This window comes from Saccopteryx leptura, chromosome 3 (assembly GCF_036850995.1).
Source record: "Saccopteryx leptura isolate mSacLep1 chromosome 3, mSacLep1_pri_phased_curated, whole genome shotgun sequence".
Taxonomy (NCBI): Eukaryota; Metazoa; Chordata; class Mammalia; order Chiroptera; family Emballonuridae; genus Saccopteryx; species Saccopteryx leptura.
The window spans coordinates 177,495,611-177,508,716 of NC_089505.1; positions in this window are offsets into that span (position 1 = coordinate 177,495,611).

Genomic DNA, 13,106 nt, shown 5'->3' on the forward strand with positions numbered 1-13,106 from the left:
GCCTTGGCTTACATTTCTGGAAGGAGGTTCTTGCTCCCTCTTTCTCACCCTTCCTTCCTTTTCTTTCTTTCAAAAGTAAAATGTGGCAGATCTGCTGAGAAATTATTTTGTTCTAGCTGTTTGCTGGAAGATCACTAGTGCCCTCTGCGGTTTAAGTGACTTGGTTACCCAGTTCTGCTAATGTCGCTCACATGAAAACAGGGAAGCTTATTTTGGTAGAGAAAACCAAATAGTCTACAAACAAACAAATTATATATACTGTGTAGTTACGCAATAAAAATATACTATATACTAGATATACTATAAAATATATATGCAATAAAATATATATAACAAAAAGAATATACATATATATGTTATTTGGGGGATATTTATAGGCACTGACACATACACTCAATTCATCTGTTCTGACTCACCAGTTTGAGTTTCTGAATATGCTCTGAGATTTGTGACAAATCTAGCCTCTTATTCATGTTGCTGTTCAGATTTGCCCTGGTCCCTTCCTGCCCGCAGTATTGTTCACTGGGACCCCACCAATCCCCATGCCATCCAATGGTCTCCACAGGGCAGCACAATGGAATCATTGTGAGGTAGAGGTTTTAAATGCTTGTTGCTTGGGCTCTGTGACAAGAGATTTGATTTGTGTAAAGTGGGCCTGGGCCTCAGCATTCTTTAACATTTTCCCCGACCGTTGTAAGGAGCAGCCAGGGTTAAGAACTGCTGGTTATGTCTTACTTCCTAGTTCTCACCTCACCTTATATTTTAACTCCTTTTGTATCCCAAGACCTGAGAGGACAAATTACAGAGAAATTTTAAGCTAAGAACTCTAAGGGATCTACACTAGTGGTGAGGTTCTAATATTTGAACTTGGGGAACTAGTTCAAATATTAGAACTGGCTTGGGGTCAACTCACACTGTTACCAACTGCCCTGGGAAGCAGCTGAAAGGGCTTCCTGAATGCAGACTTCTGGTGCTAACCCAGGTCACCCAGACGCTTGCTGCATAACTGGGTAACCAGGTCACTTAAACCAACACTGTTCTCTCAACCCTTTTCTCCCGGCAAATTCACAGAGGTCTTGGGAACCTCGCAGGCTGCCAAGCAGAGTCTAAGAGCCTGGAAGGTGCAGCCCTGATGTGTGTGCCTTCCTTGAGCAGGCCCATCCCATCCTGTAAGCACTGCCCATCTCCACTTTTACTTTTGACTTGAAATTCACCAGTCTTATGAGATAATGATATTTTGGGCCACTTGCTCCACCCTTCACATGACCCACACCTTGCCCTCACCCAAGTCACTAGTTCAAAGTGTGACATAGAGAAGGAGGGAGGAAACAGTTAAAAGACCATTGTTTCAGCAGGCACCCCATCCCTTCTTCATTACTAAGCCCTCTGGCTGTTAAAGTGACCAGTGTGTGTGCACCAGGTGTGTGTCCACTTCCTGGTATACATGTTCTCAGTTCTGAGTCTCTGTTGTCTTCCATACAAACAATACCTGTATTTCTCCTGAATAGGCATCTTGGGTTCTTCTCATAACCCCCAGACCAGTCACCCCAACTGGATCATCAACCCTTTGAAGATAAGACAAACAGGTCAGCAAGTGTGGCATTGCTGGCTGCTATAGATGACCACTGGCTCTGTGGTCTCAGAGACTAGTTTGGTCTCTCCAGTCAGTGCCATCCTCCACAGGGATCAGCTCTCTCATCTGAGACAAGTCATTTTCTCTAAACCTCAGGTATTTTTGTGTAAGTGGGTACAATAAAAGTTGCTGTGAGGCCCTGGCCAGCTAGCTCAGCAGTAAAGCATTGCCCCAGTGTGTGTAAGTCCCGGGTTCGTTTTCCGGCCAGGGCACACAGGAAAAGCACCCATCTGCTTCTCCATCCCTCTCCCTCTCCTTTCTCTGTACTTCTCTCTTCCCCTCCCACAGCCAAGGCTCCACTGGAGCAAAGTTGGCCCGGGGGCTGAGGATGGCTCCACAGCCTCTCCCTTAGGTGCTAGAATGGCTCCAGTTGCAAAGGAGCAACACCCCAGATGGGCAGAACATTGCTCCCTGGTGGGCATGCCAGGTGGATCCTGGTCGGGTGCATGTGGGAGTCTGTCTCTCTGCCTCCCTGCTTCTCACTTCAGAAAAAAAAAAGTTGCTGTGAAAATCAAACACAATAATGCAAGCAGTGTTTAGCGGCACGCCTGGTGTGTAGTAAGCACTAAATAAACACTGTGGGACATAGGAAGACCCATAAAATCCTGGATAAGAATTTATACTATTTGTTCACAAGAACAAAACCTCCCCTGTATCTGCCCTCATGTACTTCCCACCTGATGGTCTCCTCCCACTGGCCATTCTGCAAGTAATGGAGTTGCTGTTTCCCTAATTCCTGTAATGATTTTAAATGCCCTGTGCAAGGGATCAAGTCAGACTCTGAGGACAAATGACTTCAGTTTAGTCTAACTCCAATTCTATAAAGTCCCTGGCAATGGCATTGCCGAGCTGAAACCTTGCCTGGGGGCAGGGGTGGGGAGGAAACACTGCTCAAGGGCATACCTACCCTGGTCACTTTCTGAATGACTCCCCAGCCTCTGGCACCCTCTGATTGTTTCCCATTCTCCTTTCTCACAATGTGAGTGGTGAATGCAACCTGCATCCTTCTTCTTGGGAGAAGTGAACAGCAGACAGCCAGGCCTGTGGCAGGATGTTTGTGCTTCAAAGGCTTTGGCACCTGCACCCGCACAGAGTACACAGGCCAGGCTTGCTCTGCAGTCTGGAAGCATGTCTTGACAACTCTGCAGGTGGGGCTGAGGTCAGAGATTGGACAGCGCTGTGGGTATACATGTAAATTAACTGGGGGGATTTTATTCCATAATCTGTAGGGATGTCTTATCCCTGAAGAGAGCAATGGAAACCAAGCTCATCACACCCACGTGGGCCTTCTCAGGTTTGTTCTTCACAGCTTTGAAGTGGGCGGCTTGACAGCTTCTGTGGCTACTTAGAGATTTCCTGGCCTGCCGGTATGATGCATGGGAATTTAATGACAGAATATGAAGAACAAAGTTCACTCTGCTGATGCTCATGTGATTAGGGTTTCCCAAACAAACCTAGTCTCTGAAAAATAGCCCATTGATCCCTCTTCTCTTTTCAAAGGCAATTCAGAAGAGACTTCTAGACATCTAAGTTATCACTTGTTTACAAGACCCTATTTCAATTATCAGTTTGGAAGCTAATGTTTCACAGACCACATGTCTAACTGCTCACCTCCCTCATTGTTTATGAAAAAGCAGAGCCCAGGATTTCCAAGCAGTGCCCTGGCTCTTCCAGAGGCCAGGCTGGTGGGGGTGGGGGGAGCAGAGGAGGTCAGCGCTCCCTCCTTCAGGAATCTCTGAGCTTGCTGGAAACTTCCAGTGTGTGGGTGGCAGATGTATCAGCTGACAGGGAAGTGAGAGCGTGAAGGCAGCCACCCAAGACTTCAGGTCACCACTGACACTCCCAGAGGAGCTCAAATCTCCGCGCTGGGAGGGCACCTTCTTGCTTTGCCAAAACAAACCAGCCACTGCTAAGGGCACATTGCAAAGGAAAGGAGGAGAGTGAGGGCAGGGAGTTCTGAGTTTTCATTAAACCAGCTCAAATAACCAGTTTGCAATGATGCGATGTTACTGGGTGCTGGGGGTAGGAAAAGGGCTGAGTGAGGCCCCACTCCAGATGGGGGGGGATTGATGTGCTCCACAGAAGAGTTGTAGAAATGAGCCGCTGTGCTTGCAGCCCTTGCTCTGCTGGTCCTATGCCCACAGGATTTCGAACCACTATTTGTTTTCTTTAGGCCTGAGAGTCCATCTGGTTTTGATTCAGGTGGCCTCAGGCTGGCCTCAGAGGGGAAAAGAGTGTGCATTTAAATTGAATTCTCACAGATTTCAAACTAAAAAAATCCCAGTCTTCTTATACAAACGCTGTTCTGCTGGGGCCATCTCTGGACTTAGAAGCCTAGTATAAATCAGTCTCACCTGTTTGACTAAATGAGCACATGTTAACCTAATGAAGGCTAATGGTGCAGTCCATTTCTGCATGTGTTCTAATGCAGAGAGAATGGGGAGGCTCCCATTGACATCCTGTCACTTCTCTTCTTGGTGGGGACAGTGGGTCTGGTCCTTGGACCAGTATCAGATTGGGTAGTTCTCAATATGTAATAGAGATTCATATCTCAACTGAATAGTATTCATGGAGAAGAAAGTTTTGTACCTAAATTGAGAGCAGGGGGAGGCAGGCATGTCTGAATTTGAGCCATTTAAATTATAATTTCCCTTGAGACTGCTGGATCAGGTAGCAGGGCTTCAGATGACAACCATTTAGACTTTTGTTCCTTGTTGCAGAGGTCAGGTCTTGAAAACAGCATTTATATCAAGCTGGGTGAGGAAGCAGTATTTTGGGATCCCTTGGCAGGATATGCAGTCACGTGGACACACCTGCTTAGGATATTGCTCTATGCAAGAGTAGTCCTGCATCCGGGAGCTCTGTACAAGGGCAGTCATGCATCCAGGCACTCTGTGCAAGGGCAGTTGTGCATCCGGCACTCTGTGCAAGGGCAGTCTGCATCCAGGCGCTCTGTGCAAGGGCAGTCTGCATCCAGGCGCTCTGTGCAAGGGCAGTCTGCATCCAGGCGCTCTGTGCAAGGGCAGTCTGCATCTGGGCACTCTGTGCAAAGGCAGTCGTGCATCCGGGCGCTCTGTGCAAGGGCAGTCATGCATCCGGCACTCTGTGCAAGGGCAGTCTGCATCTGGACACTATGTACGCCTCACTGGGCACTGCTATTTATCATTACACTTGCTCATCCTCATTAAAAGCTACAAATCAAATGAACAAACCATTGTTGAATCCTCTAAAACAGGAATTAGCAAACTATGGCTAGTGGAGCAAATTCCGCTAACAGCCTGTAGTTATCTATGAAGTGTTATTGGAACACACACACACGCACACCATATTTGTTTATGCACTGTCTACAGCTGCTTTCTCTAAGGCAGAGTCAAGTGGTTGTGACAGAGACTGCAAAACTGAAAATATTGACCATCTGGCCCTTTGCAGAAGTGTGTCAACTCCATTCTGCCTTGCTGTGGTTCTGTTTTCCCTCAGCTGAGGTTTTCTTTCAGTTAAAGGATGGTGTTCTCCAAACTGACTCGGGATAAGAAACCCCACTGATGGAGCAGCAGAGAAAGTGGTCACGGCACAGCCATTTAATGAACTAACTGGAGAGTTTGGGGACATATTTGTGCTTCCACTTGTTTCCTTTCTTTAAAAAAAAAACACTGGAGGTTCTTATGTGCATGAGGATGCTGAATACACAAGAGACCTCAAATCATGGAAAATATTGTTGTCAACTTCTTGGCTGTTCTTGAAGTTAATTTTCTCAGTGTCTCATTGTGGGTCTCCTTATTCCACAGGTCCAGGGCTGCTCCAGATATAACCCTGTCTCCCTCCATGTTGTAACACACCTGATTGTACATGGTGCACAGAAGCTACATTGCATAGACCAGCCAGAAATGCAACAACAGACTTGGGTTTCTTCTTAAATGTGGTCTGGGGTGGTAGTCATATATGGCAAGATAAATGTCAGTATTTCTAAAACTCCAATTCCTTCTCTCTGTCTAACTCATCTCTCCCTCTTCTCCGAACAAAGTAGCTTCAGGTTGTAGCTATACAGTGTAAGTTAACAGAGCAGAGAATGTGCACCTCTATTGTAGTCGGAGTACACGAAGGGAGTTCAGAATTAAAGAACACCTGAGGTACATTCCATTGCTGCTCTCACCACACAGAGTCACAGGCAATGAGTTTGCTCAAATAGAACCATTTTAAAAGGTCATCCTGTTATATGATTATTTCCTCTTCTGCTAGAATTGTTTTATATACTGTCGTGCACCACTTAATGATGGAACGTATTCTGAGAAATGCGTTAGGAAATTTCTTATCACAGGAACATGATAGAGAACACATACACAAACCTGGATGAGATGGATAGCTCACTATCATAATTGTATGTGCTATAATATTATATGACTGGCAGTGCAGTGGGTTTGTTTACACTAGCATCACCACAAACATGTGACTAATATGTAGTGCTATGATGTTATAACAGCTATGACATCACTAGGCCCCATTATAATCTTATGGGACCACCAATTCCATTGTTGACTGAAATGTGTTTATGGGGTGCATGACTGTATGTGTGTGTGTATGTGTGTATTTATATTCAAAATTGTAAAACTGAATGATCTTTTGGTGTCTTTTTGCTTTTATTTTTTTATTTGAATGTATTGAAGTGACATTGGTTTCAGGTGTAGCATTCCATTATATGTCATCTGTACACTGTACCACAGATTCTCCACCCCAAGTCAATTCTCCTTCCATCACCACTTACCCCTTTACCATCTTCTAGCTCCCCCACCCCACTTTCCCTTCCATAATCACCACACTGCTGTCCATTTCTATAAGTGTTTACTTTGTTTAATCTCTTTACCTTTTCCACCCAGCATGATCATATCAATAAATGGGGAAAAAAAGCATTTGATAAAATCCAGCACCCTTTATGTTAAAAACTATCAGCAAGTGGGAATAGAGGGAACTTACCTCAATGTAATAAATGCCAAATATGTGTGACAAACCCACAGCCAACATCATGCTAAATGCACAAAAACTTCAAGAGTTTCCCTTAAGATCTTGAACAAGACAGGGATGTCTGCTCTCACCACTCTTATTCAACATAGTTCTGGAAGTCCTAGCCACAGCAATCAGACAAGAAGAAGAAATAAAAGGCATCCAAATTGGAAAAGAAGAAGTTAAACTATCATTATTTGCAGGTGACATGATACTAGTTATGATATATATAAAGAACCCTAAAGATTCCACCTCCCAAAAAACTACTAGAACTGATAACTGAATTCAGTAAAGTAGCAGGATATAGAAGAAATATCTATTGATGTCTATAGCCCCCGCTTAAAGACCGAGCCGTCTATCGCATTTTTGTGCTCACAGAGCTTGTAGGACAAATGAGAACACAGTTCTGTTTGCAAGAATTGTTATCTGCTTTCTAGTTTGGTTAAGTTAGTGCCAGTAAAGCAAAAGGAATATGCATTTTTGAACATAAAATCAACCTTTAGACAATTATTATTTTGCTATATTCACAATGGGGAGGGGTGCGCTAATTGATAGGGGGAGAGAAAGCTCCCTTCCTCTCCGCATTTCTCACAAAGTGCACCTAATTGACTCTCCACAAGCATTTGGCTAATGCGTTAATAAATAGGTCATACACAGGGTTTTTGTTTTTTTGTTTTTTGTATTTTTCTGAAGTTGGAAACGGGGAGGCAGTCAGACAGACTCCTGCATGCGCCCGATTGAGATCCACCCGGCATGCCCACCAGGGGGCGATGCTCTGCCCATCCGGGGTGTTGCTCTGTTGCAACCAGAGCCATTCTAGTGCCTGAGGCAGAGGCCATAGGGCCATCCTCAGCGCCTGGGCCAACTTTGCTCCAATGGAGCCTTGGCTGCAGGAGGGGAAGAGAGAGACAGAGAGGAAGGAGAGGGGGAGGGGTGGAGAAGCAGATGGGCGCTTCTCCTGTGTGCCCTTGCCGGGAATTGAGCCCAGGACTCCTGCACACCAGGCCAACGCTCTACCACTGTGCCAACTGGCCAGGGCTAGTCATACATAGGTTTGAAGAAGCCTTAGAGGATCTTTGTTCCAAGCCCCCCCCCCCATTACATAGCGGGTGTTCTCTCCCAGCTCTGAATGGCAGAGGTTTCTTCCTCTTGGCACATGGGCAAAGGCTCAGGCAGTTTTTTCTGGGATTCTTCCTGCTCATTTTCAATTGTCATCACGTTATCATCTGAGGCAGTAAAGTTGGTAACTGTCTTTTGTAAGGAATAATCAAAACCCAGAGCTCCTTCTCAGAAAGCAAAAGGCAGGCAGTACCGTGAACAGAGCAGGGTGGCAGCGGGGAGAACCCTTCAGTGACACAGGATTCAACATCCCCTGCAGTTATTTCATGAATTATTCGTGGGCGCAAGTGAAAACAGAGCCTGATTTCCTATTCAGAAAAAAACAGCAATCCACCCCTAAAGTCAACCATGCTGAATAACATCTGGAAAGGGCTCAAAACTAAGTAGGAATCTTGGAATTTCTTAGTTTTCAAACACAGACTGAATTGTTTTTTTCCAGCTTCGTCTGTCAGCATCTTGGGAGGGTGGTGGTGGTGTCATCGAAGGCCTTTAAGGGTTTTCTTGTGAAAGGCAGCTTGGAATGATACTATCTCTGCAGGAAAAACAGACCTGTACAAGGGTCAGCCATTTGAAGTTCTGTTTCAAGGAGAAAGCAGAAGGAAGTGTGGAAAATAAAGCAGGCATCTGACTCTAGATGAATGAGAATTTCTTATGTGACTTGGCTCTCACTTTGCCTTAGCAGACAGAATACAGCATAATTCTGGGTTCACTCCATGACAAATGGACCACACAAAACAAAGAGGGGGCAGTGCTGTGAACTAAGAATGTTGCTCTTGATAAGCTCTCTGGGGTATGATTTCAAGAAGTAAGTTAATGGCCTCACTACAAAAGAGTCCCAGGGGCTCCTGAAGTTTGACCCCAAAACTTGAACTCTACCTGAACCGATTGTTTCTTTTCTTTTTTTTTTTTCATTTTTGAGGTTTGAAAACATTTAATCAACTCTCCTCCCAGGACATTTGATTTCTGTGCACTCCTGCCCTTGCGGGCTCCATCTGGGGGAGGAAGTGCCAAAACCACCACTGGAAAGGCTGCCTGGGGGTATTTTCAGTCGGACTGGAAGCAGCAGGTAACGGAAATCTAATGAGACAGCTTGTTCTCAAGAGATTTGCCTGTCCAGTTTTGCTGACCAAAGTATACTTCTGGTTTGGATATACCTTGAATTAGTGACCATATTCTGAGACATTGGTTTTTGGTTCTAATTGCAGCTAAAATACTTGGAAGCCCTTCCCCCTGCTCTTGTGTTTTGCCATCCTGCTTTTGTCCAATGACATAAGTGCTTCCTGAAATCCCAAAAGCATTTAATTCCCCTTCCAGACACACTGGACTATGGTTGGGTAAGTCATCTAAATGCTTTCAGTTCAAGTCATTGAGCATCCACAATACCCCCACTGTACGTTTAGAGCTAGGGGTAGAGCTTGATGCCCCTAAATTTAAGGGACTGGGCTTAGCAGAAAAGGCAGACACACGTCCAGCTGTCAGTAACACTAAGAACTCAAATTAAATATGGTGAAAACACACAGGCATGGGGGCAATGCATCAGAAGTCAATAATTGTTTATTCCTTAAATAATAGATCACACAGGCTCCCCTCCCACCGCCACCACCCAATATCAGTTGTTTTAGGGAGTAGTTTGTGTTATTTTGTTTGAACAGTTTAAATGTATATGTATACAGGGGATTGCCAAGTAGTTTTTATTGGTGAGCCATTTAATGGATTGATGGTTGCTCTCTGGAGCACTGTGTTAAGAAACACTCTGAGGTTGCATTTGGTCTCAACAGGATATGGTGCTGTGATTGATTGGTTGTCATGGGGGCCTGTGAGGAGGGGGAGGACAGCATGTATGTAACAGATAGGCCAACCCTGTTGTAGATACAGCCCATGCAAGAGTCAGTGCAAAATTAAAACATAGTGCTTCCTCAGCTCTGACTGGAAACTGCAGCAGAAGCTCTTTGTGACAAGCAGCCTTCTCACCTTGATCTATATGCACTGGGAGTCAGTGCTGGTTCCTGAAATATAAAAGAGCATACAAGAAAAGTAGGATGTTACTGTTCATCTACCCCTACCCTGCGGGTGATTATGTAAAGGGTCTCTGCAGAGTCTTTGTCCCAAAGAACAGTAAAAATAAAACTGTAAGAATGAGACAGCACACGAACTCCAGGTGTGCAGGCTTTATTAGAGGAGAAAGACCTGCTGGGGCACTTCTCTGAAAGAAGAGCCCCAAAAACAGACTGAGGCAAAATTTTATAGGGTTGAGAATAGCCTCGAGCAAGGGTGTGATGGTATGTTCGGCTTTCTGGAATACTCTTCCTTGGGGCGATCGACCAGCTTCCTGGAACCCCTCTGTCCCAGGGGCGATTGTCTGGTAATTAAGGGTGGGGTCAGGCAGCCAAATGGAACATCAAGAGGGCAGTTTGGAATTCCTGGTAAAATCACGTATCTTTTAAAAACCTTCCTACAACGTTGCTGATAAGCCTTTGAAAGTGAGCTGTGAGCTGTGGATTGTTCATATGTAGATAAGATATAATTCATAAACTTCACTTTTACCAAAGTAGAAGCAGGGATTTCTAAGTAGAAACTACAGTATCCACCTAGAAATGTGGCATATGTGTTTTTTGTTGAGAAATAAAATTTCCAATTGATTTTGAAAGATTGAAGGCCCAGCCAGGACCTTCCTGACAGCAGGTTCCCAGGCAGCTTCTGGGGGTGATGTACAGAACATATTTATCATCCTGAGGGCGCCAAGACAAAGTGGGACACCATGACCAGAATGCTATCAAGTTGTCTGGGTAGTTTGAGAATTATTCTTATTAAACTTCTATTAAAGTGAAACATGTTGCAGTTTAAATTTCTGCCTGTTTATCATGTTTGTTTTATAAATCTTGCAGGAGAAAATTGGCCCACTGGAATTGGATTTTCTTTAACATCAAGAAAATGGTCATACATTTTAAAAATTGTTTTCCTTGCAAATAATTTTCATCAGCCTTACAAAAATGTTTTCCTTGTTTGACTCCCCAGTGAGTTAAAAATGCACACCCATGGTGGCCAGTTGGCATAATCTCTTGTGATTCCTGAAGACAGCAAAAGGAATGCATAAGGTGAATGCTGGGGGTTGGGAGACTGCTTTTCCTTGAAGTATGCAAATGATCCTTTTTATTTATAACTAACTCCTTAAAGCAAAAGTACTTCCCATAAGTGTTACTTAATTGTCACATGGACAGGGAAAATGAGTAAACATACAAGGCTCAAAATGAGTGTTTGCTGTTCCCATTCCAACATTAATTACTCACTGTTGTCAATAAACTAAAAGTGTACATGCAATTGCATTTTCCGAGGTCTGTGCCTGGGTCGACAGTGGGTTTGGAACATGCTGCCTCAGGCTCCAAATGGTGGTGGGAGCACAGTCACAGACAGTAGGAAGTCTTGCCCACACGCTCCTTCTGTAGAAAGGATGACGTGCTTTAGTATTGGCTGCGGTTCTAAAATGAGATGCGTTTCAACTTCAGTTATATTGACGTGGATCAAACCTAACAAAATAACCCTCAAATAGAAGTGTAGCCTCACCAAAAATGAAAGCATATGTTTGGGTGTGCAGATACAACTGTTATATGTTGACACCTTTAACTGCATATGTGATAAGGTGCCAAGGAATTGCAAAAACTGTTAAAATATTATTAGTATTTTAAAAGGAAGAGCCAGGCCCCCCTTACCTCTCCTTTATGAAGAGAAAAAAAAGCCCTAAAGAGAGAGATTAAAGGGGCAAAAGTTAGTAACTAATCATAGTTTAACTATAGTTCTCTGGAAGGACTGAGGCCACTACGTGCTAGACAGCAGAGAAGGTAAAACTTATCTAAAAACTTTCTCTTTCCCTTTCTTAGGAGACTGTGTTTACATATCTTAATTAAAAATTCCTACACTGATTCTAACTCTTCTTCCCCTCCTGGAGTCCTGAGAGTGGCATATATCTCTAGACAAAGGGATCACAAGACCACTCCCCTTGCTTGAAAAACCTGTATTCTGTAACATTTTAAATGCTTTCTAATAATCATCCTTCTGAAATTCTTTTTCTTAGATTTTAATTTATTGTATTTACATAGATTCTAGTGTTTCCCCAAATGCATCTCCCCTCCCCCCCAGCTCCCTCTTGCCCTCCTCCCCCCAACGACGTCCCCCCTCCCTCCAGGATTTGCTTTTCAGCTCTCTATAACACTGTGTTATGTGTATATAATTTCACCAATCACTTTCCTTTCTCTGATCCCATCCTATCATCCCCTTTTCCTCTGTCCACTTTCCCTCTGGTCCCTTTGATCCCACCTCTGCCTCTGTTCTGTTCCTCAGTTCACATTGTTCATTGAATTCCTCAAATGAGTGAGGTCATATGGTATTTTTCTTTTTCTGCCTAGTTTATTTCACTTAACATAATAGTTTCCAGGTCCATCCATGCCATCACAAAAGGTAAGGTTTCCTTCTTTTTCCTGGCCCCATAGTATTCCATTGTGTATATTGTAAGGTCGGTGGATAGAGGGCTGGTCACATGGGAACTTAGGCTCTGGGAACTTTGGCTAGGACCGCCCACAGTCAAGCACGCCAAAAAGAAACTTCCTAGGACTCCTTGGAAACAAAGGCAATTGACTGTTAGCCAGTAAGATTTCTCTACGTCATATTAGCCCGACTGCCCTAGAGGGACTCTTTTTTAAATATACCCGCGCAGTCTGTCCATGTGCGATTTTTTCCTGACCCTCCATCTTGCACGCCAGTGAACCTCGTCCAGGGAACGCTTTGTACTGAATAAAGCCTTTTGAACTTACCTACCACACTTGGTGGCTCCGAGATGTTAGATTCAGGGAGTACTGGAGCTGCCAAAGAGTGTAACTATTGCAGGAACAGTAAGTGCTGATATGGCTCCTGTGAGGCTGGGAACAAAGAAGGTCAGAGACCCTTATCAGAAGTTTAGGTTTGAAATTCGCCACTAAGCTAAAACCGGCCCCTGTTGCTATGCCGGCCCCTGTTGCTATGCTGCGTGTGACCTCCCTAGCCAATAGCTAAACTGCCACATCTGCTTCTGTCTATGCTTGCTCACTTAGGATATATAAGGGCCTGGCTGTAAGCTCCAGGCGCGACTCCCATTTGCAGCTCCTTGTGGGCAAGGTGTCTCCGGACATCTCGGGAGTTCGCCCCTGCGCAGGTTAAACTGGCCAATAAAGTAACATCTTAACTCCTGAAAGTCTCCAACATTTGTTCTCGTACCCGGTGGATGCTACACGAGACCTGTTCCTTCCTTCTCGGTGGGGAAAAATACCTTACATTTTGGTGCTGAAAACCTGGGAGGAGTCAGATGTCTGCAAGGACCGCTCCTCTTTCC